Source organism: Medicago truncatula, chromosome 6, assembly GCF_003473485.1.
Source record: "Medicago truncatula cultivar Jemalong A17 chromosome 6, MtrunA17r5.0-ANR, whole genome shotgun sequence".
Classification (NCBI taxonomy): Eukaryota; Viridiplantae; Streptophyta; class Magnoliopsida; order Fabales; family Fabaceae; genus Medicago; species Medicago truncatula.
The window spans coordinates 30,859,580-30,875,463 of NC_053047.1; positions in this window are offsets into that span (position 1 = coordinate 30,859,580).

Sequence of the window (15,884 nt, forward strand, 5' to 3'; positions counted from 1 at the left end):
GTTTTTGTAGTTGTGGATTAGATATATAACATTTCACTTTCTCTCTATCACAATCTATTCTTAGTAAAACTATATGGTCCAAAGTGATGACTTCCATCAAGTATCGACTAGTTGAATGGTTCTTAATATGAAGCCCAACTTAATCAAAAATTGAACAAGTTCATAGTTTAAAGAATAGCATATACAATAATTCACCACAAGACATATAAAAGAGCTAGAAATATGAGTAGGAGGAAAAACAAGACACATAAAATAGTTTGGTTTCAGCGGTCCCGCATCGAAGTTGCCGAAACAAATAAGAGGAAGATTACCTACAAAAGATCCTTTATATATGGACACAAAGTAACTCTTTCCGGACTGAGTAATTTGGATTATAATAAATTTTGATCCATTGAGTTTTGACTTGATCCAACATTAAAAAATTTATTTCAATTAAATTTTTTGGTGTTCGGTTGTAGTCAAATATCAATGTATCAAATATGTTGCGTCCCTAAATATTTTATATGGTTATTTGGCCTATGTGTTATGATTAAAAACGCTGGAGCCAATTTGATCATAGTTCAGTTAGGTGAATATTTAAAAATCAAAATACCTTCATCTTTAATTTTTTTAAATTAAATATTTAAAAAATAGATTAAGCTACGTGTGTACATTACTGGTTTTAAATTAATTTAAAAAATAGATTAAATTATGTGTAAACTTGATTACTTTCATAAGCTATTTGTGTACAAAGCAATAATTCCTTTAATAATTTAATTACTTTATCAAAGATTGCTACCACTTATACTATAAAATTATATTTTTTTTCATTTCATACTTTATGTTAAGGTTCTGGAAGTTTGGTAGCCTTACATAACAAACATTGACATGTAACTACACTTGGCTAACTTTTTTTTGTGGTGTCTGAGGTTTGAACCTCAGACCTTGCATTATCCCTACGAACTGAACTAAGCTTACGGAGACCTGTGAATGAGCAATTTGTCTTATACTCAATTGTTCATTTGCATTTACAATGTTTTGGGATGGTTGTTTAGAGAGAGCAGATGAAATGATGCATGAATTGAAAAAAAATCACCGTTCAATCTAAGCAAAGCTAAGATTATAGGCGCACTTTTAGATAGAGAGAATGACAAATAACCATTGAAAAATATTGTATTATACATAGCGAAAAATATGTTGTTGCCAAAAACTATATTATTTCCAACGACAAGATATGCTTTTTTTTTTAAAGAGAATATGTTGAAGTTAAAAGTTTTATTATTACGAGCGACAAAATATGTTGTTGGGATACGTCATTTTTCCCAACGACAACGATTTTACTGGTAAAAATAATAATTTATTACAACGACTTTAATTAGTCACTGCTATATTCATGTTAAAAAGTTGTATTATTTTCAACGACAAAAATTATGGTTGGGATAAGTCATTTTTCTCATCGATAATAATATTGTTGAGGAAAAAAAAACCTATTACAACGACTTTAATTAATTGAGGCTATATGCATATTTTTACCAACAAATAGCCTTGAAATTACCTTTAGTATCGCGTACGACACCATCACAACCAGCAACTCTTCTGTCGATCGCAGCAGTAAAAAGCCACAAAACCGGTTGGAGATTATATATCCAGCCAGAGACACAATCATGTCGTTGATCCCTTCTAGTATTGGTTTCTAAATTTACAAAGCAAAAACAAACTAATCAATGCCCAACTTAATCAAGAATTGCACAAGTTCATAGTTTTAAAGAATAGCATATACAATTATTCAGCACAAGACTTATAAAAGAGCCAGAAATATGAGCAGGATGAAAAACAAGACACATAAAATAGTTTGGTTTTAAAAGTCCCACATCGAAGGTACCCAAAAAAACGAGAAAGATTACCTATAAAAGATCCTTTATTAGTGGTGGATATGATTGAACATGTTTTCTATATTCTGCAAAATAGTTAATATACTTTTTATTAGCTATTGTTATGGTATTTGTGAATAAAAGAGAAATTACAGTGTTGTTTATCTGATTGAACTCATGGCTTACATGTTCGAGTGAGCATAAATTCTAAGAAGTTACCTCGAGTGAATTGATTATTGTGGAAATTTACAACTATCATTTTTATTTTGAGGGAATCTAAATATACTTAGGGTCTCCCATGAAAACATGTTTTTTTCTGGCCATCTTATATACAAGATAACAAAAGTCAGAATATGCGACTTAACTTGGTTCTGATACAAAGCAATGCCAATGATGCCTATAACATTATCGCTTATGACGCCACCACAGCCAACAACTCTGTCGATCACCACAGCTCCATTACAGTTAAGAGCCACAAAACCGGCTGTATTGGTTCCTTCTAGTATGTTTGCTCAAATTACAAACTACTCAGGTGTCTACCATCTAATCCATGTTTACATAAAATCAAGAAAATGCATATTGCTATAAAGATGGATTCCAAAACATATTCTAGGATTCTCTATTGATAAGCAGTCACTCAATAATCTTTTGGATCAATTTTCGATTTAGTAAACCAAACACAAATATAGGAACCATAGAATTATTACAAACACGTGAGATTTTAAAAACTCAAATGCATCAAATACAACTCCGATGAGATTACAAGTCTGTTAAAAGCTGACTTTTCGTTGTTTGATATCTTCTCAGGAGATCTATCTATCTACTTCACTGAGTTAAGGTAAAGATTGAAAACTTTTCATCCTTCCATTGAAAAGTATCAAAAACAAGGAAGACTTAAACCACATAATGTATTTAAAAATGATTATGCAAAATTCTAATGATATATGCTATTGATGAACACATAATGCATTTAAAATGATTATGTTGAAAGTGACGGTGTTTTATGTGCATCTAAAAAATCATTTTCATCATTCTCATAACATTAGACTTTCTATTCAATTTTTTTTTCCCTTAGTGTCTCTTTCTCTTGCCACAATCTATGCAATGAAGTCCCCATATTAATCCAAAAGTTAACAAATTCAAAGTTCTAAAGAATATAAATTCTCAACACCATGACATATCAAACAACTAGAAACATGAGCAAAGAGGAAGAATAACAACTAGCAAAACAGCTAGCACTTTGGAGTTTGGTTTGAACAGTCCCACATCGGTGGTACATAAACAACCAAGAGGAGGATTTACTTATTAAAGACCCTTGTTTTGTAATAGTGTAGACCCAATAGTGCACATTTTGTTCTCCACTTTGTTTATAAAAGTGGTATGAAAATAATTTTGGTTTATAGTTCTCAGAAGTACCATTCCCACGAAAAATTAATTTTTTTTTTTTTTTTGTGTAGTGGTGTTTTTGAAAATCAATCTACTAAAACAAACGAAGTTTTCAAATAATTTCTAAATGGAATTTCAGATATTTCTTATCTTTAGAAAAGATAATCCAAAACGGGTCATTTTAATTTGGATTACCTATAACTTGGAACAGTGAAATTACCTAGTATTGCCGGTTTGAAACTAGTTAAGAAATACCATACAACATAGTAGTTGGAAACATTTTATTTTTTGAATCAGCAAAATTTTATTAAAAACCATATCTCAGCACCCAAAACAAAACAAAACACCAACAAAGTCGCCCTTGCTATCAGCACCAATAAGAACAACCCCCACCAAAATAGACAATCCCACCTAAAGAAGACTCCTACAGGAGTCGACCACTGAAAAACGACATCCAGAACAACCATCGTCACTACTCACCCCAAAGGAACACCGTTGTAAAAGAAAACTCAATCCTCAACACCAAAACTGAGCCACATCCTCCTGTTCTGAAGATCAATTAGCCTCCACCACCGCACAATCTCTGGTCCACCAAAAGAACACCAACAAAGCCCAAAACCAAACTTGAACCACATAACTAACTCCCGATCTCGAATCAAAAGCGATCGGCCCACCAGTCTTTAGGACCAAATCATAAGGCCACCTCACCCTCCGTTTACCAGAGAAACACCAAAGCCAATCAAAATAAATTGCAGAAAGACACCAGCTCCCGATCTCGAAGCAAAATAACCGGCCAACCAGCATCCACCACACAAAAAGTAAGGCAAAACGTCAAGATTTACGGATGTGCAAAACGTCAATCAAATCCAAACAAGGAGACTGCTCAGCTCGAAGGACGCAAACAAGAGTAAGCGACAACGGAAATAGGACCCGAAAAACATAGGCGGCCTCCACAAGGATTCTCCCACAACCACCACCACAAAAAAAACCTCATCGTAACCAAGCAATGTAACAGCCCGATTTTCGCTAGAGTTATTTTTAATTGTTTTATTGTGTGTTTTTATGTATGAAAATAATTTTGGTTTATCGGTTCTCAGAAGTACCATTCCCACGAAAAATTAAATTTTTAATTTTTTTTGTGTGGTGGTGTTTTTGAAAATCAATCTACTAAAACAAATGAAGTTTCCAAATATTTTCTAAATGGAATTTCAAATATTTCTTATAGAAAAGATAATCCAAAACGGGTCCTTTTAATTTGGATAACCTATCACTTGGACCAGTGAAATTACCTAGTATTGCCGGTTTGAAACTGGTTAGAAATACCATGCAGCATAGTAGTTGGAAACAAATTTTTTTTTAATCATCAAAATTTTATTAAAAACCATATCGCTGCACAAGATGAACAGAGACCGATGAAACATGAAGTATAAACAAAAGGCGCCGTATATATGCGAAACACCCGAAAACAAAACACCAACAAAGTCGGCCTTTCTATCAGCACCCATAAGAACAACCCCCAACAAAATAGACAACCCCACCTAAAGACTCCTATAGGAGTCGTCGACCACTGAAAAACGACATCCATGACACCCATCGTCACTACTCATCCCAAAGGAACACCGTTGTAAAAGAAAACTCAACCCTCAACATCAAAACTGAGCCACATCCTCCTGTTCTGAAAATCAACCAGCCTCCACCACCGCACAATCTCCGGTCCATCAAAAGAACACCAACAAAGCCCAAAACCAAACTTGAACCAGATAACTAACTCCCGATCTCGAATCAAAAGCTATCGGCCCACTAGTCTTCAGGACCAAATCATAAGGCCACCTCACCCTCGGTTTACTAGAGAAACACCAAAGCCAGTCAAAACAAATTGCAGAAAGACACCAGCTCCCTATCTCGAAGCAAAATAACCGGCCCACCAGCATACAACACACAAAAAGTAAGACAAAAGGTCAAGATTTACGGATGTGCAAAAGGTCAATCAAATCCAAACAAGGAGACTGCTCAGCTCGAAGGACGCAAACAAGAGTAAGCGACAACGAAAATAGGACCCGAAAAACATAGGCGACCTCCACAAGGAATTTCCCACAACCACCACCACAAAAACACCCTCCTCGTAAGCAAGCAACACCAGCCACCTCCGAAAAAGCACCCGTCCGCCAAGAGTTTCGACACCAGATCCGCAACCACACATCATTGCCATCACCGCCACCACCACCACCATCTCAAAACGTACAAACACTAAAGTATCAATGTGATATTTTAAGTGATGTATTTGGCTTTGTTTCGTAAAAGAATAGATGATAGCTGAAAAGTTAGGTTATATGGGATGACTTATAAACTAGTTTACACGTGATAGTGAATAAGTTAGTTGATTGATTCTCTAGTGTTTGACAAAATTAATGGTTGATGTAGTTTATAAATATAAAATGACGTAAAAAATGCATTTAATTAATAGTTATTTTTTTTCAATTAAGATTGTAGGACTAAATTCATAAGTTTATAGCTTGTCACTTTTTATTTTAATTTTAGGACTGATGCTTCTTTGGATCAGTTTTCAATTTACTAAGCACAAACTTATGGAATTTTAGAAATACAAATGCATTACTTAATAATAGCAACTCCAATGAGATTACAAGTCTGGAATTTCAAACATGGCTTGTAAAAAATTTGTTCATGATTGGGAATAACTTGTTAGAGTTAGAGAGAGGACTTTGAACAATACTAAGAGTTTGTATCTTTTGTTTGTAGTTAGAACTTAGCTATAATCCAACATATTAATAGCATTTTATGAATTAATCAGAACTATTTCTATTGTAGTTTCACCTCTAATCTTCTATTCTATTGTTGACTAACTCAAATAGAACTTATAGGTTATGCTCCCAATTGAAACGCACTAACACAAGGTTATGTTACTTGATCTAATGCCCTTTCTAGTTTCTATCTGGCAAAAGTGTTGCGTTTCTCTAAAATCTTATTTGATTTGACGTAGTTGCTCAAATATACATTACTTAACGATTTAAAAAAAAAAATACATTTGATTGTTTCTTTGTCCATAATTTATTTTGTGTATTTAAATAATGTGTTTAAACTTATGATCATACAAAATTACTCGTAGAATTGATGTTCAATTTCCTCTTGGAAATCTTGTTCTAAATCCCAAATTGAAAAATTATTCTATGAAACAAGCCCAGCTTAATCGAAAATTGAACAAGTTTATAGTTTTAAAGAATAGCATATACAATTATTCAGCACAAGACACATAAAAGAGCTAGAAATATGAGCAAAAGGAAAAACAAGACATATAAAATAGTTTGTTGTAGCAGTACCACATCGAAAGTGCTGAAGCAACCAAGATGAAGATTTACATATAAAAGATCCTTCATACACGAGACAAAGTATCTCTTTCCGGATCAAGTAATTCGCATTGCTTTGTCCCCTTCATTTTAATGTTTATTAATAATGAATTTTGGTGCATTGTTTTTTGATTGCAGACCAATATTCAGAAAATTTCTTTTCAATTAATTTTTCGAATGTTGGATGCAATCGAATATCAATATATTCAATATTGAGTCCCTAAATATTTTATGCGGTTATTTGGTCTATGTACCATGACCTGAATAAATAGTATGCCTATAACTAATACGAAAATTTGTTGTTGTTGAGTTGAATTTGTACTAATTGGATCACACTTGTTTTACCCAATACTTATTATCAACAATAGCTAATATCTGGAAGCCTAAAATGGATTGGATTTCAATACAAAAGTAGAATACATGTGATATGTGCGGTAATAAATATGAGCAAAGGTCAATAGATCGAAAATGAGTGAAGCGAATGAGCTCATTATAAATTCTGATTTTAGTTGAAGTTTAGGGAGCGAGGGTCTTATTGTCTTTCGCTTGGGAGTTATTGCCTATGAAATATTGATGTAGTATTTTTGCATCAAACAATAGTAAGTATTTGTATCGTCTCCTCAGGGACTAGTGCGATATCGCGGATCGTTCGACACCAAATATCATTCTAAGTTAAAAGATAATTTGTTTGTTTGTTTTAGTAACTAAATTGCAAAAGTAAAAGTTGAGAGTAATAGGGCGTAAAACTTGTTAGGATTAGAGTTCCTTGATTAAGCGTCACACGTAACCTAATGATCATACATGGATTCTAGTTTTTCTTTGATATTATCACGTATCCCTCGACAACACCATTCGTGTCCAAACAATATTGTGAGATCAATTGTATCATTCAATCGTCGATGTCTCAAACTTTTGAATGATTCAAGAGTCGGTCTTATCATTTAATGGATGATTTCTCAATCTATAGAATGATAAAAGAGCTTTAAGTTTGGATACAAAAGGTGATTATCAAAACATCAATTCCATGTCTAGAACCTATGTTTTGATAGATGGTTATTCTAAACCTAGATTCAAATGTATTTCTCAATTACAATTAAATCAAAGATAAACATTAAAGTGCAAGAATACATCAATATCAAATCAAATGCTAGAACCATATATTTATAGATCAAAAGATTACATGTTTAAGCTAAGATCAAGTACCTCTAATCCCAACAAAGGAGATTTAGCTACTCATTTTCATGGAAACCTTGCAAGAATGAATTGAAGAAGAAAGATTCATTACAACTTGTGATTTCTCAACAAAAGATGAAGAATCCACTTTCTATCACTCTCACTCTATGAAGAACAAGCCCTATCTCTCTCTCTCTCTATAAATATTATAAAATGAAAAGTATGAAAAACTAAGATCAAAACTAACTCCAAAGAAATGATTGAATGGGCTATTTATAGATTTCTAAATCTGTATCCACCCGCCTCGCGAGCTCCTTCATTCGCCATGGCGAAATGAAGTTCCTTCACCATTGGGTTTATGCCACGTCATCAGTGAGAAGTTTAAACCGCCCTAACTCGCCTCGCGAGTACTTCCACTCGCCATGGCGAACATACTCGCCTTCTACTCGCCATTGTGAGTTGGTGGCGTGTAATCTTTGTTGGCTACTGGAATTGCTCGCCTTTGCTGCTCGCCATGGCGAGTTGGAGGCAAGTGATCTCATTTTTCTGCCTCTTTGTACTTTTCTTCATTTTTGCTCTTTGCTTGATGTCTTGAGTTCAAATCCTGCGCAAATGGGTGAAGTAAGATAGATAAAGCGTAAAAGGGAAATAATCACTTATCTCTCGGCTTTTCCCTCAATAACTTGCAAAACAAGTAACAAAAGTGCCTAAAATATATCATGAATTTAACACTTCCTAGCACTTATCAAACTCTCCCCAACTTAACTCTTTGTTTGTCCTCAAACAAAAGATTGAAAATCAAACAAGTTAATATGACAAGACACAAGTACAAAAGGTTTGAAAATATTTTCAGATGAATGATTCCAAAGTGAATGCGTGGGCAAGTCTGAGTTTCCAATCAATCTAGGATTCTACCACAAATATGAAATGAGTCCTACGCACAAAGTTCATGTCAAATAGTTCAAGTCAATAAAACATTCATTCACGAACCACACCTAACACACTTTTTTTGTAAGTAGATAAACAATTGAAATCAAATGAGTGAGGGTTATGAACAAACATCCGGCAATCAAGTTAACATCCACATCAAGTTATATGTCCATCCAATTATCATTTCAAAAGGCATAAAAACATGGATCAAAAGGTCTTCGAGGGTTGTAACTTGGCTAGGCTACAAAAGAATTGACATTTGTGGGGCAATTGAATTCAAATGGCCAAGCATAAGGGAACATTCCTTCTATTTACATTCAAAAGACAAATTTACTAGAATTCCCTAAACAACCCTTGGTGTTTAAACATGATACACCTTGATCTTGACAACTTATTCTATTTTTGGATTTTTCTTTCTTTTTCTTTTTCTTCTTTTCTTTTCTTTATCATGTACACATTTTTCTTTTTCTTCTTTTCTTTTCTTTATCATGTACACATTTTTCTTTTTCTCTTTTCTTTTTGCATTTACAAACAATGTTGTCTTGATCAAAAACTTCTAATTACACCAATTTACTTGACAAATGATGACATCTACCTTTTTCTCCCCAACTTGAATAAAACATACCCTATTTAAATGTTCCCTTAATCTATGGCAAAAAGGAACAAATAACAATGAAGGTTTAGGGTTCAACAATTAAAACATATCAAGGTCCGATAGTGCAACAAAAATGAACTGGATTTTGAAAAATTAAGGCGAATTCATCAAGCATTGTGCTTATGAATTGATTTACTTTGTAATTTTTTATAAGGATGGATTGATTTACTTAAGCCAAAAGAACATGGTGAGTTGGTGACAGGAACGTTGGGTAGTACACATACGTGAATCATACTCTAACAAGAATTAATAAAAATGTCATTGATGTGGTGTGTGTGGACATCTATAATTTTTCTTTCTTCTTTTTTGAAATATACGGAATGACAATAACTACTTGAAAACTCACACACGAGTGAGATAGTCAATCCCACCAGTTCTTGAAGAAATCCCTTCCCTTCTTATGAGCAAACATGGCTTATAATTATTTTTGTTCATGCTTGGGAATTAGTTTTTAAAGGGAGGACTAATTATAATAAAAAGAGTTTGGTTCTTTGGTCTATAGTTAGAACTTACTAAAAATTAAGAAAACACATTAAAAGTATTTTATGCATTACACAGAACTATTGTTGTTGTAGTTTGACCTCTAATACTCTATTCTATGCAGCGAAGCCCATATTAATCCAAAATTGACCAAGTTCAAAGTTACATAAAAAACAGCTAGAAACATGATGAGCATGAATAAATAACAAGACATATAAAATAGTTTGGTTATGATAGTCCCACATCAAAGTTTCTTAAAAGAATCAAGAAGAAGATTTACCTATAATTAAAATACCTTTGTATACATAATTAGTATAACAATAACAATAACTGATTCGGACCCAATAATTCACACATTCTGTTGTCCACATAACTGATAAAAGGTTCATTATTAATAATTTTTGGTTTATTGTTTTTTGAGAGGCATTGTGGAATTAAAAATTTAATAGTATTAATTTTTTTTAATCCACTTGTGTTTTTCAAAAGTCAATTCACCAAAATAATCCAGTCCCTAATATTTTTGTTGTGAAATCAATTTTTTTTTCCTCTTCGATCTGTCTAGTAGAATTGGCTATAGATAATAACCTGATTATCTAAGAAAATGTATCGCTTGAACTTTGCTTTCTCTATAATTGTGCACATTATGCGAATTGACAATCCTTTTTAGATAGTTAATTGAACGTGGTTATTGAACCAAATGAGTTAGAGTTGAGTTAAAGTTAAATTAAAAATTTAGTCTGTTAGTTAATTAAGTTGAATTTGAGTTATATATAATTCGAGTAATTTGATTCTGTAACTTAATCAATATTCTCTTCTGGAGCTATAGTTACCTGCATTAACTGTGTTCCATAGATTAGAATTATTTTATCAAAGCATTGACATGCGACTACAGTTGCCTAACTAGCTAACTTGCTATGATACAAATCAATGATTCATGTCATAATTCCATTATTTTATCAAATATTGCTACTTCACTTTACTATTCTGAATGAATTCTACACTTTTATTTCTAGGCTAATCTATAGCCATAATTAGAGGATATAATGAGAATTTTAGTCTTGTGATAATAGTCAATAACTAGCCAGTTATAAGCATATATGAAGCCAAGAATCATATCATAATTCTTTCAATAGTGCACTTGTTTTGCATATAGTGAATGCAAAGAAAACTATTTATGTATGCACTTATCTCTTATTTGACTACACCATTTGTAAGTGTTTCAATTGGATTAGATTTTAGTTTCAACACCACGGATAGATTTGTATGAAACTTTTTTTATATTGCGATATAATCAATTGTTCATTTGCATTTACAATGTTTTGGGATGGTTTATTAGAGAGAGCAGATCAAATAAAATGATGAATTGAAAAAGTCATTGTTCAATATAAGCAAGGCTAAGCTTATAATCGCACTTTAAAGAACAATAAAATTATCACTAGTTAGATATTAGTTCATACAACTCAGTGGATGCAATGCAGTTATGCAACATAATTCTAAAGATTATCATATACCAATTCTGAGCATCAAGTTCAAAGTTCTAAAGAATGCTATAATATACAAATTGTGTGGTCATAAAGAAAAAGACATAAAATTAGTTTGGCTTAAATAGTCCCACATCAAAGGTTCATAAATAATCGAGAGAGATTTACCTATAAAACATCCTTGTATACAAGCTGACAAAGTAACTGTTCGGACTCAATAACTCTCTGTTGTCCTCTTAATGGTTCACTAGTAATATTTTTTGGTTCATTAATTTTTGGTGAAATTGCCAATGTGAAAATTAATGTTATTAATTAATTTTTGCGGTTGTAATTTTTGTCAAAAATCAATATATACACCAAAATAATTAGAGTCCTTAAATCTTTTCTCCGCAGGTGTTTGTTTAGGTGGCTTCTCTCAGTTTCTTGGGATGCTAATGCCCGTTATGCTGAATTAATTGCAGCAATGAATGCCATTGAAGTTGCTGCCTTGATGGGATTTTCTAATGTTTGGTCGGAGTCTGACTCGCAATTGGTGATTCTTGCTTTCAAATCCAACACTGTCGTTCCCTGGGGACTAAGAAATAGGTGGGAAAATTGTATTCATATCACTCATAGGATGAGATTTCGTGCTTCTCCTATTTACAGTAAAGGAAATATTTGTGCAATAGGTTTGGTAGTTAGATAATGCAATAGGTAGATTGTAGAAGCTAAAGTTTGGCTTCGACTAAAAAATTAATCTCTTAAGCCTTGCTTTCTTTATAAATGAATGGATTATATGAATTTGGTTGAATAATTAATTCGTTAAATTTGATTAATGGTTTGAATAAATAGTGAATTAAGTTCGTTAACTATTTACACTGAATTTGAGTTATATAACTCGATTCGTTTGGTTCATCAACTAACTCGATTATGTATAAAACTTAAATTATTTTAAAAAAAAAGTTAAATACCTTAACTTTTAATTTATTTAATTACTACATTGAACTATATTTTTCATGTGATAGTTTTAATTTTAATTTTAATTTATTTATTCCTTTTATAAAAATAATTTTTAAAGATAATACTTTTTTGACTTTGTTGTTATAAAATAAAATTGACTTTTGAATTATACGATTCAAGCAAACGAGTTGTACCAAACGAACTTGTTTATGAACCAAATTCATGCTAAAAATAAAACGTTCATATCAAACAAACTCGAGTCAAAATTCGAGATGGAACAATTCATAACAAGTTGAGTCAAAGCTTAGGTGAGTTTAACTTAACTATTTTCAGCCCTGCCCACAACATAGATAGAATCCAATACATTGCATATTATGAAGAACAAAAACTCATCGGATTAGGTGTATCCTGAAGCACAACATAATCAAAATACTTTTTATGAGATATGGTTATGGTATTTGTGAATAAGAGTGAAATTACAATGTTGTTAATCTGATTGAACTTATGGCTTACATGTTCGTTCAAAATGTAATTGATTTCTTTGTGTAGATAAGATAAGTAGATTTTTTCATGTATAAATTACACATGAGAAGATTCATTCCGACTAATACAGTTTAGTTTTCTCATCCTCTTTCCATTCTCAACTACATTTCAAACGTGAGAAGAAAACAATAATAAAAAATTGGAATGAAAATAAATTAGCTTAAATTTTAAAATATATAAACTGGTGTTCAAGTTACTTTCTATGTTTCCAACAAAAAAAAAAATGGAAGTTACTTTCTAGACTATTTAAATTAGAAAATTATCTTGCAGAAAGAAAAAAAAAAGATAAGCAAAAGATTACGAAAAAGAAGATAAGCAAAAGGAGTATATTGCAAAACACTGCTAGTGTAAATTAAAGATTAGAGCAGATGAACTGGAAAGTCACTGTTTAATATATGCTAAGCAAAGCAGCCAACACTTTGGAATTGATGTTATAATGAGAACATGTCACTCTAATGTGCTGAAAATAACTACATACATGTAACCACATATTTCATCTCGCTAATGTTTTTTTATAACCATTTTAACAAATTCATGATTTGTTAAGATGTACTTATGATATCTAGATTTGATTTGCTAATTAATGGTTGATATTACTTACTTTATTTATAATGTTAAGTGCACTTTAAAGGAGCAAGGTCCAATGGATAAATGCTCGCTTACATTAAGATTATAAGTTGTTGACGAATTCTTCTTAATGTTCCATCGTGACTGAAAATTAAAGAAGTAAGAAAAGAGGCACAAAAATAGTCCCACCTCAAGTGAAAGAAATGTTATGGTATTGCTTATATACTACAAAGTATCTCCAAAGCATAGAAATCTTGTTTGGGGAAGTTTTGAATATGTGTAATTGTTCCAAACATGTAATATGTTCATAACTCCTCAACCAGTTTCCTTTTGTCTCCCAATTTTTTTTTTTATTATTTTATCCAAGATTAAATTGTACTTAAAAATCCAATATTTCATCAATCAAAATTGGAAAAATAATAAAAATGAAATTAAAAATATTATCACGTGACATTGAAGATTGAGAGAACCCTTGATTATTCTCATTGAGATTAGGGTTTCTACTCATTCTTCCATTCTCATTCAACCCCTCTCCCTCCTATCTTTCCACTCTATTTAGATTGAGTGAACAAAAAAACTAACCGTCTTAAACTTTATCGAATTTGATAATTCTAAGTATAAAAAACTTACAATTTTAAACTTCATAGTATTATTCACTTAGAAAATTTTTTGGAGCTTAAAATTTCTATTTTTTTAAGAGATTCTTATAATATTTTCTTCTAATATTAAAAAAAAATTAATGTCTAACATGTATCCTTCTTGTTTTGCCTCATGATCATGCATTTCTCATCGTGTATCCTATGAACGAGTTGAAAGGACTGATGCTCCTTTGGACAGCCATATTTAATAATAACAACTCAATAATCTTGTGGATCAGTTTTTAATTTACTAAGTACAAACTAATGCAATTTTAGAAACACAAATGCATTATTCAATAATAGCAACTCCAATGAGATTACAAGTATGTTAACAGCTGAATTTTAATTGTTTGATATCTCAGGAGTTGATCAATCTATCTACTTCCCTTTCATTGAGAAAAAGCAAAGATTGACAACTTTTCATCCTGCTATTGAAGAATACATGTGAGTCTCCTCCTACCATTTGTTCTTATCATCAACTTAGTATCTGTTTGGTTGCACGGTGAGTGCACCAAAACTCACGTTTACGGCAATGAAAAGCTATTTCATAATAAAATTTATGTTTGGCTTTCAAAAAGGAAAATTGATTATGGAGTCCAAACGTGAGTTGGTCTGAAGCTCAGATTTAAAGCTTCTGCGTTGAACCAATTCAATTCTACCATGCTCCTGATTTTCTTTTCCTTCTTACGCAAGCTTTTTTTGTCCCTGGTATTATGGCCAACTATTTTTTATATGCAATCATTCTTCTATAATTTTTTTACTCGTTCAATCATGCTATGTATTTTATTTTAACTGGCAAAAAAAATTATGTATTTTATTTTACAAGTTCGTATAATCTATACAGAATTTTAATTGATAACATAACATAAATTTAAATAATAATTTGCTAAAAAAAATTAATTTAAATTATTTTTTTATTTTTTTTTCAACAAGAAAAAATGATATTTATAAAATAATTATTTAAAATAAAATATCAATATAGTTTTAAATACAATTAAAATCCATTTTGGTAATTATACTTTCAAAAGCAATTTTGATTCAAACTACCGAAACAACATAAATTGATAAGAATCAATTTTAGGTTATTGTATCCAAACATAAATCAATTACATTCAACTCACTTTTAATCAAATTCAATTCTCTCAAACTCAATTCTATCAAACTCAATTATCACCACCGTGGAACCAAACACACACTAAATATTGAAGAAATAAGATCATCTAAACTATCTCTTTCAGCTCTTTTAAACTTAATTTTTCTTTTTCCAAAAATACCTTTAATTTTCAATGCAAATAACACATGTAACAAATAGATAAGAATGCATTTAAATAATAAAAAAATATAACAAATACGATATGAATATATATATTTTTATTTTTATTTTCTTATCATATAAAAAGTATAACAAACTAGATGAATATATTGATACTTACTTATTCATTAACTCAATTATTCCCTTAAATAACTTTTTCTATAAGAAAGATTGTTGTTGGTGTCAATAAAATAAATAATTTAGATTATATTTTTTTGTTATATTGTTGGTGTCATTGAAATAGACAATCATTGCTAGTTTTATTCGTTATAACTTTTTTTTTATAGTAATTAATTCGTTATAACTTAAAAGCAATAAACATTTATATTTTTAGTTTTAATGAAAATCAAAATTTCATAAAAAAAAAAAAAACACCTTTCATAATTTGCAAACTTTAGCGCAATAAAAAAAAGCGAAAAGACGGGGACGTGAGTGCCCATTTTTATAATTTGTACATAAAGCAAAGTAACTCTGAACCGAGTAATTCTAATTGCTCTGTCCACATAATTTGAAAAATAATGTTCATTAGCAATGAACTTTGGTCTATTGATTTGAGTATGTACAACAT